General features: G+C 37.0%; 1 protein-coding gene across 2 annotated transcripts in view; it reads left to right on the forward strand.

The window, feature by feature from the left end:
* LOC106874729 (uncharacterized) overlaps nt 1-16,295 on the forward strand; it is a 1,612,306-nt gene that overhangs the window by 230,876 nt on the left and 1,365,135 nt on the right. The gene's annotated exons all lie outside the window — the stretch shown is intronic.

The following is a 16,295-nucleotide window of genomic DNA, read 5'->3' on the forward strand; positions in this document are numbered from 1 at the left end:
TACTCTTTTACTTGTTTCAGTCATTTGACTGCGGCCATGTGGGGGCACCACCTTTTAGTCGAGCAAATCGACCCCAGGACTTATTCTTTGTAAGCTTAATACTTATTCTATCGGTCTCTTTTTGCTGAACCATTAAGTTACGGGGACGTAAACACACCAGCATCGTTTGTCAAGCAAAGTTGGGGGGGCAAATACAGACACACAAACATACACACACATACATATATACGACGGGCTTCTTTCAGTTTCTGTCTGCCAAATCCACTCACAAGGCTTTGGTTGGCCCAAGGCTATAGTAGAAGACACTTGACCAAGGTGCCACGCAGTGGGACTGAACCCAGAACCATGTGGTTGGTAAGCAAGCTACTTACCATACAGCCACTCCTGCACCTTGAAATTAGTTTAAAGAAGGTAGTATGATAAGTACATTTATAAAATCTCAGTGCACCAATATGGATATTTTAAATTTTCCCACTGCATTTCACTTTGTTTTCTATACATATGTATGTGTGCATATATGTATGTACGCATGTATGTATGTATGTATGTATGTATGTATGTATGTATGTATGTACGTATGCATGTATGCATGCATGCATAAATAGTGAGTAGTAAAATGATATTTAAAGTGTGGTGTAGATAGACACCAAAAAGTGCTGAGAGAGATCAGTATCAACTCCAACTTCTTCATTGGAGTGAAATAGTCCAGAGGTAGGAAAGTCTGCTAGAAAAATTATGAAGATGGGAATGACAAGAGGTATGAGGAATATATTTATATGAAAGTGATGTATACAGTTTACATGATGTAATCTGTTCAAGTCTTTACCATTGCTTCAATTGTTTGATGGCTTGTTGACATAACAGTGTTTATTATATAAATAGGTGCAATATTGAGTCAATATTGTAAGTACATAATATGCACTGTTATATCATTGACCATCCAAACTAGCTGTAAAAATATGAACTGATAACATCATGTAAATTGTATATGCAATTTTTCATAAAAATACATGCCTTATGGCTGTTAATATTTATGTGTATATATATGCATATATGTATAATTAATCAAGAATGGAGAAAAACGACAAAAAAGACATGGTACATGCAAAGTATTAGTAAGATGCTCAGGGAAAGAAAGAAAGAAAGAAAGAAAGGGCTTTCTACGTTTCGAGCAAAGCTCTTTTTCAGAAACAGGAGACAGAAGAATATATATATATATATATATATATATAAAGTGTAGTATATTGCCACTTAAGTGTGGCTGACCCCTAGGGGTGGATGTTACTGTTGCTTTTAGCCCCAGGAGGACATCTCCTCCAGCTGGCTTATCGACACACGACTGTGTCCTGTTTGCCAAGGGAAGTTATCCCTCTCACCTCGATCTGCAGCACGAACGGATCCGGATTTCAGGGTTATTTCCCTTCGTCGGCGTTCGATAGCTGCTGACCTTGGTGAGAGAGACAAAAACCTGGCAATCTTATATCTTCTTTTCCAGTGAAATTCTTCACTGATATCGAAAAGGTGAAAACAAGCAATGTTAATTCTCTAAATGAAGTATTAACAGTAACTGCACGATAAAGTGTAGTATATTGCAACTTAAGTGTGGCTGACCCCTAGGGGTGGATGTTACTGTTGCTTTTAGCCCCAGGAGGACATCTACTCCAGCTGGCTTATCGACACACGACTGTGTCCTGTTTGCCAAGGGAAGTTATCCCTCTCACCTCGATCTGCAGCACGAACGGATCCGGATTTCAGGGTTATTTCCCTTCGTCGGCGTTCGATAGCTGCTGACCTTGGTGAGAGAGACGAAGGGAAATAACCCTGAAATCCGGATCCGTTCGTGCTGCAGATCGAGGTGAGAGGGATAACTTCCCTTGGCAAACAGGACACAGTCGTGTGTCGATAAGCCAGCTGGAGGAGATGTCCTCCTGGGGCTAAAAGCAACAATAACATCCACCCCTAGGGGTCAGCCACACTTAAGTGGCAATATACTACACTTTATCGTGCAGTTACTGTTAATACTTCATTTAGAGAATTAACATTGCTTGTTTTCACCTTTTCGATATCAGTGAAGAATTTCACTGGAAAAGAAGATATAAGATTGCCAGGTTTTTGTCTCTCTCACCAAGGTCAGCAGCTATCGAACGCCGACGAAGGGAAATAACCCTGAAATCCGGATCCGTTCGTGCTTCAGATCGAGGTGAGAGGGATAACTTCCCTTGGCAAACAGGACACAGTCGTGTGTCGATAAGCCAGCTGGAGGAGATGTCCTCCTGGGGCTAAAAGCAACAGTAACATCCACCCCTAGGGGTCAGCCACACTTAAGTGGCAATATACTACACTTTATCGTGCAGTTACTGTTAATACTTCATTTAGAGAATTAACATTGCTTGTTTTCACCTTTTCGATATCAGTGAAGAATTTCACTGGAAAAGAAGATATAAGATTGCCAGGTTTTTGTCTCTCTCACCAAGGTCAGCAGCTATCGAACGCCGACGAAGGGAAATAACCCTGAAATCCGGATCCGTTCGTGCTGCAGATCGAGGTGAGAGGGATAACTTCCCTTGGCAAACAGGACACAGTCGTGTGTCGATAAGCCAGCTGGAGGAGATGTCCTCCTGGGGCTAAAAGCAACAGTAACATCCACCCCTAGGGGTCAGCCACACTTAAGTGGCAATATACTACACTTTATCGTGCAGTTACTGTTAATACTTCATTTAGAGAATTAACATATATATATATATATATATATATATATATATATATACACATTTATATATTCGTTTTCCAAGATTCTTGATGTGAAATCGTATGTTGAAACAGATATTGTATTTGGGGATGGTCAAGTTGCCAGTTCAGCCAATAAAAACACACGCACTATATATTTTGTGTTAATTTGCTTCAGCTTTATTTCACATTAATCATATTTCGGCCAGAGTTCTTTCATCACACTTCTGTGACATCATCAGTGGTCCTTTGCTTTCTTCTTTCCTATTTGTGTGTCTTTCCTAACTAACGATCAGCCATATTCTATTTTGTATTCCTATTGTATGTGTCTTTATTTGCACATGCATATCCCCCTATGTGTGTCTATGTTTAGTAAGTGCATGTGTGTGTATGGGGAGTGCCTGTATTATCTGTATCCCCTGTTTATACACGTTCGTTTAATTTGTTTTTAGTTTTTTGTTCGTGTGTTTATACCTACTTATTATTATTTTTTTCTATTCTTTCTTCATAAACTGATAACAATATCAACAAAATATAATACAATACACAAATAAACAAATGGAATTAAATAACTATATACGTTAACAAAATTAAATCAAATTAAATACAAACTAAAAAAAGAAAGGATAAAAGAAAATAAGTAGGTATAAACACATGAACAAACAGACACACACACACGCACACATACACACACACACACAAACACACACGCACAAACACACACAAACACACACACACACACATGTATCAATCAATGAAATACATATCATCATCATCATCATTTAACGTCCGCTTTCCATGCTAGTATGGGTTGGACGATTTGACTGAAGACTGGTGAACCAGATGGCTACACCAGGCTCCAATCTGATTTGGCAGAGTTTCTACAGCTGGATGCCCTCCCTAACGCCAACCACTCCGAGAGTGTAGTGGGTGCGTTTACGTGCCACTGGCACAAATGTCAGTCGGGCGGTACTGGCAACGGCCACACTCAAAATGGTGTATTTTACATGCCACCTGCACAGGAGCCAGTCCAGCGGCACTGGCAACGATCTCACTCGAATGTCTTTACAGGTGCCACCGGCACAAGTGTCAGGAAGGCGATGCTGGGCACAGGTGCCATCACAATTTCACTTTTGCTTGCCCCAACAGGTCTTCACAAGCCGAGTTTCATGTCCAATGAAGGAGACGATGTTGGCATGGGTTTAGTTTGATTTCGATTTCACTTGCCTCAACAAGTCTTCGCAAGCGGTGTTTAGTGTCCAATGAAGGAAGATATGCACAAGTAGGCTGGCTACACCCCTGGCAGAGGCCTTGGATTTAGGTCTCACTTGGCTTGATGGGTCTTCTCACGCAGAGCATATTTCCAAAGGTCTCGGTCAGAAGTCATCGCTTCAGTGAGGCCCAATGTTTGAAGGTCATGCCTCACCACCTCATCCCAGGTCTTCTTGGGCCTACCTCTTCCACAGGTTCCCTCAACTGCTAGGGTGTGGCACTTTTTACACAGCTATCCTCATCCATTCTCGCCACATGACCATACCAGAGCAATCGTCTCTCTTGCACACCACAACTGATGCTTCTTAGGTTCAACTTTTCTCTCAAGGTACTTACACTCTGTCTAGAATGCACACTGACATTACACATCCATCAGAGCTTACTGGCTTTATTCCTTGCGAGCCTATGCATATCCTCAGCAGTCACAGCCCATGTTTCACTGCCATGCAGCATGGCTGTTCGTACACATGCATCATACAGTCTGCTTTTTACTCTGAGTGACAGGCCCATTGTCACCAGCAGAGGGGAGAGCTCTCTGAACTTTGCCCAGGCTATTCCTATTCTAGCAGCTACACTTTCAGCACACCCTCCCCCAGCACTAACTTGGTCACCTAGATAGCGGAAACTATCAACTAAGTCTAGTTTTTCTCCCTGGAATGTAGCCAAAGTTGTTTTCTGCACATTTTCAGTGTTTATTGCCCCTGAACATCTTCCACATACAAAAGCTAACTTCCTAGTTAACCTTCCTTTGATATTGCTGCACCTCTTATGTGTCCATAGCTTGCACTGGGTACATCTTATAGAGTTTCTACCTATGCCTTTTCTACAGATCAAGCAGGGCCATCTACCTGAAGGAGTTTGTGTTTTGTTTACCTTCCTACTTATTAGGACTTTGGTTTTAGCTAGGTTGACTCTAAGGCCCTTCGATTCTAGTCCTTGCTTCCACATCTAAAACTTCTCCTCTAGTTCTGATAGTGACTCAGCAATTAGTGCAAGGTCATCAGCATAGAGGAGCTCCCAGGGGCATCCTGTCTTGAATTCCTCTGTTACCGCCTGGAGGACTATCATAAATAGGAGAGGGCTGAGGACTGAACCTTGGTGGACTCCTACCTCTACCCGGAATTCTCCACTGTACTCGTTGCCAACCCTCACCTTACTGACAGCATCTCTGTACATGGCTCACACAGCTCTCACTAACCATTCTTCTATCCCTAGTTTCCTCATTGACCACCAGATAAGGGATCGGGGGACCCTGTCAAAGGCTTTCTCCATGTCAACGAAAGCCAGGTACAGAGGTTTATCTTTGGATAGGTATTTCTCCTGCAACTGTCTTACCAGAAATATAGCATCAGTGGTGCTTTTCCCTGGCACAAACCCAAACTGCATCTCATCTAAACTGACTCTCACCCTAATTAGTTGGGCTATGACCCTCTCCACGACTTTCATTACCTGGTCTAACAACTTGATACCTCACTTTCATTACATATACATATAAACTGCACACACATATATGTCCAAACATATATGTGTATGTGTGTATATATATATATATATATGTGTGTGTGTGTGTGTGTGTGTGTGTGTGTGTGTGTATATAAACTCATATATATATACAATATATATTTATAACAACAGCACAAATGATATATAAATCTTGTACTAAAAAAGGCAGAAAATAACCATTTACATGTTGGTAGTGGGTTCTTCAGGAAGTAATCTCTTCCTGAAAACCTCCTATACAACCTATGAATAGCTCAACTACCATACACCTAAGCAAACCTGGACGTAAAACACAAAGCATATCAAAAATAGACTATGTATTGGTATGTTTCCTGACTTAATGATGACAATAATATTGACATGAAGTGTAGTCTTTCTTGGGCTCATATCACATTACACTTTGATAGCTATGCATTTGCAATCCAATTGCTGGAAATTACTACAAAATAATTAAACAGAATAGACAGGGAAGCCCTTGGAGCCTCCAGATGAAATTGAAAATGTTGATTATTCACATCTCTGCGAAAGTCATTAAACATGATCAGCAACTGCGCAGAAATGTCACTGAACTACTACCTCACAATCTGATACAACACTGTGTCTCAAACAAAATGCAGTGCCATCCAAAAAGTAAGTCGGTCCTGGTATAAATGTAGAGAATCCTCTTGCTGAAGAACACATGCATAAACATAAGGATAAGGGATGCTGGTAGAATATTCCTATCAAAACATTTACCAAGACATCAAACATGAACAGCAACTGCCCAAAAGTGCCACTGAGGTACTACCTCACTATGTGATGCAAGACTGTGGGTCAAACAAAATGCAGCACCATCCAGAAGTACGTCTGTCCTGGGATAAATGTAGAAAATTCTCTTGTTATAAAATACATACATAAACATAAAGACGAGAAATGCTGGTAGAATATTCCCATCAAAACATTTATCAAGTACAAGCATAACAGGCGAGATACAGTTGTTTAAGACAGACAAGAAACTGTATGTACTGTCATATCTCATGTGAATATCTCTTTGAAAATCAAAGAGAAAGAGGATAATTGCAGAAAACTGCTTTGAAATTCAGCTTCTACGGTGGATTTCATATTTACACCAGTAACAGATGCACTTGGTTTTGTAGGTAAATGCCTGTGACAATCTGAAAAGATTAGGGTTTCTCAGAAAAAGAAATCAACAGCTAACACACACACACATTATAAATACAGATGGTAAGTGGAACAGAAAAATATGCATGTTGTTTTTCAAATTCATACTATGACATTGTTTTTGTTATCTATATTCCACTGATGGAGTTTTGTATCCTAGTTAGAAACCAACTTCATTTCTACAGGAAGACTTGAAATTGAGGCGAGGGTAAACCTCTTCCAAAGTTTCACAACTTTCCCTTATAAACTTCGTCCACTTAGCTCTTTGTAAAGCAGGTTCTTTCTACTTCTTTACATTGACTTGCAGTTCTATCAGGTTGTCTTTTGTGCAGTCCTTGTAGCTTATTTATTGTTTATACTGAGGACAATTTCCACACCATAAAACAGCTAGTTTGGAATCCTATTATCTTCCATATAGCCTGGTCAACACATCTGAGTAGATAGGATTAATGGCTGTATGTTTGTGCATCCTGAATTTGAAAGGACTTCTGTATCAAGTGTTTCACTTTGCCACTTGATGTTGAATATGCATCTCAAACAATGTTAATGAAAGTGCTCAAGTAACTTGAGATACCTACAATGTTTGCCCATGTTTCAGAATAGTGCAATAGAGCCATTAGTACACAAGCCTTATAAACACTCAGCTTGGTCTTGTTGGTGGTGTTGTGATTTGCCCAGACTCTCTTGCCAAGCTTTGTAACTGCTACAGATGCTTTCTGAATACATAGATGTATTTCTTTTTAGGGAACCATTCTCAGCAAAATGACGCCCAGATAAGCAAAAGTGTCAACTGCATCCATTTTTGTACTGTATATTACAGTATCTGACTTGACATATGGTTCACCCAGTAAGCATGTGAATATTACCTTGTTTTTTTTCCTCAGAATTACTTTAATATCAAAGTGTGTAGGAGCAGAAATATCAGCTTGCTTTACTCCATTGTCAAGCAGAGCATCATCAGACAATTTTCCGTTACAGATGTCCCAAGCCTTTAAGTCTTGGTGTAACCACTTAAACATACTGACAAAGGGCTATCTCTGTTAACTGAACCAAAGCTTTTGTTAAATCAACAGAGACTTGATATAAATGCACCTGCTGTTTAATGCATTTCTCTTGTATCTATCTGTCAGAAACTATCATGTTGATTGTATTTCTACCTGATCTAAAGCCACTTTGTAATTCAGAGATGACAATAGGACAGATATCTTGCATCGGCCTCTTCAATAAAAGTCTAACAAGCACTTTGCTGAGAGCTTTCAGGAGTGCAATGCCATGGCAGTGATTGTTAATTCCATTTTCTACTTTATCCTTGAACAAAAACTCTAAAATGCCATCAATCTAATATTTTGGTACAAAGGTGCCAGTCCAGCTCTTGGTGAGGAGGTTAAATACTATATATGTTACCATTTCTCTTCCAGCCTGCAGCCGTTCGGCAGGAAGACTATCTCAGTCAGGTGCTCTACTAATATTTATATTTGATAGTCATTTTCACCTCACCGTAAGATGGTAATCAATCCATTGTGAATTTATATTACATTAAGTAAGACTGTCTATAACATTGTCATCAACTACTTATGGGTTGTCAAATAAATCAGTAAAGTGTTCTTGCCAGAGCTGCAGGATTTTCATTGGTACTTCGATGATAGTCGTGTTGTTAGACTTCAGAGGAACTACAGTACAAGTTGGTGGGCTCTTTCAATCTCTGAAGAAACATTCAACTACCACTCATTCTTAGTTCTTAGTTCCCATTGTAAAGTTGCTTTATGTTACTTATATTCCTTATACATCCTCTTGGTAATAGGCTGTACCAAAAAGCATTGATGCAAAATCTTTCATGAAGAACTTGTTTCATTTTCAGTTGCTGGTTGATAGTAGGATTGTTATAATCAAACCAGCCCTTATGTTTCTTTCTAAAACCAAATACACTGATTCACACTGAGTACCCTTGATTATTAAAGTCGATGTCCCATCAAAGTCAAGACCATCAAGTTGTTTGTTTAAGGTCTCACACACATCTGGCAGTTTCAATTATGTTACATCAATAGACTTTGGTATCTTTACCCCACTCATACCAATCTTTTTACAGATTGATACTTTTGATTTTCCTCACACTATCTGTGTCACTCTGCACTTTACATCACACATATAATACATTTGTTGTTAAGGTCATGTTTGCAGGTAGAAAGAAAGTCAATCATGTACCCATTCTTAGATCTCAAGTTTTTAATGAAAGAATGTGCTGCAGATGACTTATGTGAATTCTGAACAAAGTTCAAGTAGCTTGAAACCATTAGCATTCACTGTACTGATGCCATGGAAGCCAAGTATATACATCCCACGTCTCATAGTCTCTACCCACTCATGCATTAAAATCACCAAGAATGTTCAGTTTTTCCTCAACCAGTGTGGATGTATGAGCAGGGTCACAATTTTCATGGAATGTCATGGGAGTTTCTTCATTGGCATGGTGAGTTGGAGCATAAACCAACAAAATTGTCAAATATCATTCATGTGAAAGAGGAATGTGAAGCTCCAGTGACATTAAAGAACTGATCTAAACATTTAAGTTGTATTGATCACAAAATCGACGCGACCCTTTCATCATTCACCTTTTGGTTTGCCAACTCAGAAGAGTATGTAACCAGTTGATGCTTCAGTAAGTTGATCTTCCTTGGAGAGACATGTTTTAGACAAAGCTACTGTGGGTGTGTGTGCAGTCTTTGAAGTTATTTTGTCACAAGTACTGTTCTTCTTTTGATCCAGGAGAGTTCTATCATTCTTGCAGCAAATATTGAGTTTATCTTGATATTTTGTGAATGTTTTATTACATCTTTTGTCTTTCTTGTTCTTGCTTGAATGAATCGTCATTAGTTGCAGGAAGCTAACCAGGGTCAACATGACAGGCAATCTTTAGTGCACCTTTTTTAGCACCATCTCAGGAATTTGTGTAAGCAGTGCTTTCTAAGACAAAGCATTCATCACCATAATACATACATGCATTCATTCATTCATTCATACATACATACATGCACGTATAGAGGAAAATCATGTCTAGTATTTGGATGTCTTACATTCATTGTTCCACTATTTATAGAGGTCACTACGTAGTATTGTTTTTCACAGTTCTCAACTCATATTAGACAATAAACTATTAAACTTAGCTGTAGTATTTTCTGACTATTGAGGGAAACAACCATAGATAGTAAGCATAGCTTGTTCATTCACGTGAAATTGATACTTTAATATAACACATTTGGCCACTGTCTCTGATGGTTGTGTCTGATAAAATTGAAAGCTCAGCCCAGACCACCTTTAGCACTTAGCCTAAAAATTTAAATATATTCATGCCCCCACTGACCTGATAAAACATTAGAAGTTCCCTAAGCATGCAAAATGATTTTGTGAAGTTAATTAATTTCTTGGAATTATTGCTTTTTTTTCTATGAGAGTTATAGTTACTGCTAAGATTTTTGTTTTCATTTTGCACTTAAGAGGAAATTTCAATTAACTGAGATTTTTTTTGGCAACATCAATCGGTATATCCACATCTTAACTTTTTCCATATAAATATGTTTATATAGAATTTGTTGTGGTTGTTTAACTGTAGGTTCACTGGGTAGGTGTATGGTCAAAGTCATTCAAGCTGTAATCATCATCGTACTTTTTTTTTAAATGTATAAGGTAGTGCTGAAAAGTTTCTGGCTTTAAAGGCATCGCAAAAGGTCTGGTTACAGGCCCAACCTTTTGAGTTCTTTTAAAGACTTTAGAAAAACTGAAGGACTGCTGCAATAAGTGTGATGAACCTGAGAAGGGAATTTGTTGAATCAAGTCATAATTAACTGATTCTCCTGTATTTTCTTTTACCCAAAGCCAGGAACTTTTCAGCACTCCTTCATATGGTGTATCTAGGACTACATTATCTTGGTTATAGAGATCCCATTTTAAGATGGAAGGTTGTGACTCGAAGGATAATACTTGGTTGTTTTTTAGGCAAATTGAGCCTCTATATAATGATTGTCTTCAAGACAAGATTTGAACTTGAAATTTTAATATTGGTTTGAGAGAGACTAAAATACATTTACAAATTTAGCACACTTATTGATATACTATTAATTTTAGAGATTAAATCCTTTTGTCGTTTATCTATAAAGATCCGTAAATAAAGTGAACAAACACACTTATTTCCAGAATCTGACCCATTTATATGCAGGCTAGAATGGTTCTTTCATGTACTGATACAGCAAACAATAAAATTTAAGGATTTCCCTACATTAGAGATTAATAACCATGCACAAATCTTTCTGATGTATCAGTTGTAAGAAATGTACCACATTAGAAGTTTTCTATTGTAATATCCCTTTTCTGTAAATGCGTTAATAAAATTCTATTTAAGTCTTGGATTGAGGCAGATGTCATACTGTTGAGGATGGCTGAATATACTTATACATTATTATAGGTATTGATACATTGCTAGTTTTTGAAGTATGGACTTTTATTTCGTGTATCTGTAAGGAACTACAAAATCTTAATTAAGAAAGTAAGAGGATATATTCTAAGAAACAGTTAAACTGATACTATGATGTTACAATTTTATATTCTATTCATTTCTACTATTTTAAAATTTAGTATTTTAACTATATTTGACATAGCAATATAAAATTATGCTTAGTTGCTTCTTATATAAAGGAGACCACACAATATGAAATCTTTGATGTGTTTCATGCAGAATTTGTAAAGTTTCATTAATTTAATTTTTTGAAGTTATATTGGAAAGGCTATTCAACATAAAAACATAAAATGAAATGTTCCTTCAAGTGAAAAGAAAGTGTAGCAACTTTACTTCAGGAAAAAAGCATAATATTAATTAAAAAATTTTTTCTTTGTTAATTGTTCTCGTCAATGTGAACAGTTATAAAACACACATCCTCAAAAACATACTCACACACATACATAAATTAGGCTGCAATGGTAGTTAAATTCTTTAAATTAATTCACCTTTCAAAGACTGAATATGTGATGCTAATCAGTTCTGAATGGTGGCCAGTTACTGTTAATGTTGAGCAGATATTTTTGTACAAAAGAACGATCCAGTCTTTCAACACAATTAAAATTGGTTGTGCAAAGTTTAGCTGCCAGATGCCAGTGGTTGATCTTATGAAACACTTTAGATTGATCCAAGTTGATTAGTGCCTATTCAAGATGACATGCTGGCTCAGAGTGAAAAGAGAATCAAAGCAAACTGACCAGATATAATAATCAAAGATTGGAAAAATAAATGTTTGTACACTGTTAGACCAAATCATTGTTAGAAATAAGGTTGAGAAAGTGTCAAAGTGCATAGATTTTGAAACTGGAATAATCAGAACGTGGGGCAAGGAAGAAAAAATGCAATAGCAATAATTATCAAAGCATGATAAAAATTACGAGGTTAAAAATACAAATCATATAAGGCTCACACAGTCTTACTTTCAAAGCTTCATTGTTGGAATGTAAGTAACAAAAACAATGTCACATTTTGAACTTGAGAAAATTCTTGCATATTTTTAATGTTCTGTTGAGAGAATGTATTTCTAATTTGCATGTTAACTGGTAGCTTTTCCAGATTGTTCCTTTAACATTTACTTAGAAAGCCAAGTGCACTAACTATTTACTGGTATAAATATGAATTTATTATCTGGGTATAGGAGCTAAATGTTTTGAAGCAGTTGTGAGTAATCCTCTTTCTCTTTGATTTCTAAAGAAATATTCACACTAAAAGGGCAACCGACTTCTGTAATGTACTTGTTTTTGTCTGTCCCAAATAATTATATTTGGCCTGTTACATTTACATTTAGTAGAAGTTTTGATGGGACATTCTATCAATATTCCTTGAGTTGATGTTTACGACTGCATTCAATGAAAGGAAGCTTCTCTATATTTATCTCAGGATAATCTTTTTGTTTTTGTTTTTGATGGCATTGTATATTGTTTTAACCACAAGCTCACGTTGCATTGGTAAGTAGCATCTTTAGTGACATTTTTGGGCAGCTGCTGATCATGTGTGATGTCTTCCACAGAAATGTAACATCACATTTTCAGCTGTATCTAGAGGCTCCAAGGATCCCACTGTCTCTTTTGTTTATTAGATATTGTACTTATTTTTATTAGATATTTATCTTCTACTCTTGGATTGGCAATGCATAGCCTTTAAACTATAATGTGATAAAGTGGCTGTGAGTCTAATAAAGGCTACAATTCGTGTCCCTCTTTAAGTCTTCAAGAAATATACCCATGCATAATCTTTTCTTTGGTGTGCTACATGTTTCACATGAAGGTCTGTTTTGGGTAGTCCAGCTATTATGGAATTATATAGGATGCCATCAAGACGACAGTACTCCCTGTAGAACTCACTAATAGTACGTAGGACGTTGTTCTCTTCGTTTTTAACACTAGATTTATGTTTTGTTATTTTTTGTTTTTGCAGTTGTTGTTTGCAGGTACTGTGTGAGAGATACTATGTGACAATCAATGGCTATCGGCACTGACATGAAGGTTCTGCTTTTGTCAACTCTTCTTAGGTAGAACCAGTAGTTATCACTGTTATTGCCTAAATTTCCAGATGTTGTCATGATTTTGCAGATTTTAATATCTATATAATAGCTTTCCTCTACAGACCACTGAAGTGCCCCAAATGTTGATACCAGCACTGTTACTGAAAATACATTGTATGATATTGTCTTGTTCTAAGAGGTGAGTTCTGACAGCCATATTTAGTCTCAGATCACTCTAATAGTCTCAGATCATTCTGTCTCTGTTCGCAGTATCTTTATTTGATATATTTTCATCAAACCTAGTTATTTGTAGCATTCTTTGTGTGGAATAGGAGAGGCAGAAAACTGAGTTTGGGGGACTGCTTTTCCACATTCAGCAGTCAAATGTGAACATTTCTTTTGACGAAATTCCATTCTTTTCCTATGTCAGCTGTTTTTAGGTATTATAAATATTTATAGTATAGACCATAGCTTCCCAAAGTGGGCAATATTGCCCACTGGTGGGCGATGGGCTAGTTTCCAGAAAATGGCGGGTGATTCTGAAATACTGGTGGGCGATATGAACATTTTGTGGGGGACAATGAATTTTTAGAAATTAGGTCTGCATTTACTTATATCTAGGCATGCCTAGAATAAGGATGCACTTACTACTTGCATGAGACGTCGGGTTGTATTAAAAAAGCAGACTTGTTTATCGAATATTTTCGTCACAGTCATTGAGATGGTTGTCATGTGTCCTAAAAATAGCAGCCAAATAGGCCTAAGCCTCAAATCACACTCTACCACAATTTTTTTTTTTTTTTTGCATAATCGTATGAAGTCCTGAGTATAGAATTCAAATTCACAAAAATGTTCTGAAAACGTTGAAAAATAAAAAAATTACGACGGGTTACAGGTCGTGCATAATTCTGTGGTTTCATATCAAAACACAAGTGCTATTTTCAGGAAGTTGACAAAATGAGCAGTCACACACAAAATGACGGCTTTGAAATAGTGTTTCTTGACTGGATGAAAATGATCAAACTTTAAATTTCTATAACCTTTTAAAAGTATTTTTCTTGAAAAAGTTGAATAACTCCAGTAATTTAGCTTGGAAAACTATATAAATGTTCTAAATTTTAAAATTTTCGATTAACTTTAATTTTTTTAATACTGGCAGTCAAACGAACTAGATCCATATTTGCTCCAGTAGAGATGTGTCATCTGACTCTGCTCTATTGGCTTTTTCTTCTCTTTGGGGATACCATACTGCCTTTCTGGTGCTGCCTGTAGAAATTCCTTTTCCCATTTTCACTTTACTGATGCCTCCAGTCAAGAAAATTTGTCAACAGTACAATAGTGATTATTTATCATTTGGATTTATTCCCTCTCTTCAGAACTGTCAGTTACCAATGTACCTTCTTTGCCATCAAACATTGACCAACGGAGTAATGAAACCTTCATGCTTGAAGTATCACTTTGGTGCAAGGCATTCTGCAAGGCATATCGCCCACCAGTATTTCAGAATCACCCGGCATTCTGACAAGAAGTACAAGCTGTTATCATACTTATTGCATCTGAGCTCCTCTTTCAAAAAGCAAATACAAACATTCAACACGCTACTCCAGGAAACTAGTAGACAGGAGAATGACAATGTACAACATTGCATTGCTTGTTTCTAAGTCTGGGAAATTTCACACAATTGGAGAAACATTACTTTGCCCAGTTATTGAAGAGGTTTTTGTCAACCGTTATGTACGAAAATCCTCTTAACATTATGAAGAAGATCCCACTTAGTAATAACACAATTTCTTGATGCATTAATGAAATGGCCAACGATGTCAAACATCAGCTCATTAATATTCTTCAGCATCTGAATTTTCTATACAAGTGGATGAGTCAATTGTTGTGGACAATCAATATTTGGTATTTCAGCTAAGACCTTCAACCTTGTGAGGAAATGTGGTTCACAGAGAAATTGCCACTTGATTCAAAAGATGCAACTATTTTTCACACTCTCAAGTCTTTCCTTTTTGAACATAATATCCCACTCAGGAATATTCTTGCCTGTGCATCTGATGGATCCCCTTTGATGATTGGAAGATACAGAGGTTTTACATCTTTCCTAAAGCGTGAGATTTCCCACCAGATACTATAACTGTTCATTGCTTGGCACACCAACAGCATTTAATGGCAAAAAATATAAACAGTAGATTGAATGATGTGCTACAGTTAGTTATCAAGACCATGAACAAGTTAAAGTCCAGTCCCTTGTCTGATCGAATTTTCCGTCAACTCTGTCTAAGAAATGATGAGGACCATACTAAACTCTTATATCATATCGAAGTGTGGTGGCTGTCAAAAGAAAACTGTGTTTTATGCTTTGTTGAACTGTTTCATAAAATCATATCTTCCTTTGAAAATACTCCACTATCCACTTCATTGATAGCTGCAAGGTGTGATATCTTCTTTTTTCTTTGTGATATATTCACAAAATTAAATGATTTGAATAAATATTGCAAGGAAATGGAAAAATTCTCGTTGATTGTAAACCATTTATCACTACCTTCATTTCAAAATTGATGTTGTATAAGACTAACATTTCAAAATGCCAATTCCATCAATTTCCACAACTTGATTCTTTAGAAGATGAATTAGTTGATGAGGATTTAACTATATATCACAAATATTTACAATCATTGCACGATGGTATGGTGGAGTGATTTCAAGATGTTATTTTGCTGAATATTCCAAATTGGTATAGCAATCCATTATAAGTCGATGCAGTTGATTGTGAGGATGATGTTCATGAGGAATTGATAGAATTACAAAATGACAATGATACCACATTGCGATATTGCTGTAATGGCAAAGAAGGTTTTTGGTACTATCAAAGTATATTGAATTCCTATCCCAATCTGTGGAAACATCTGAAATTACTTTTGCTTGCCTTCCCTACCTGTTACCTGGTTGAATCTGGTTTTAGCCATGCTGGAACATTACTTTCCATTAAAAGAATTGAACTGGATGTAACACAATGAGGAGACTTGCAGCTAAAGTTGGCAAGTTTGAAATCGAATGTATCTGCTCTAGCTGCATCGCACCAGACATGGTTTTTATTAAAAA

The sequence above is a fragment of the Octopus bimaculoides genome, chromosome 3 (genome assembly GCF_046866305.1).
Source record: "Octopus bimaculoides isolate indiv1 chromosome 3, ASM4686630v1, whole genome shotgun sequence".
Lineage (NCBI taxonomy): Eukaryota > Metazoa > Mollusca > Cephalopoda > Octopoda > Octopodidae > Octopus > Octopus bimaculoides.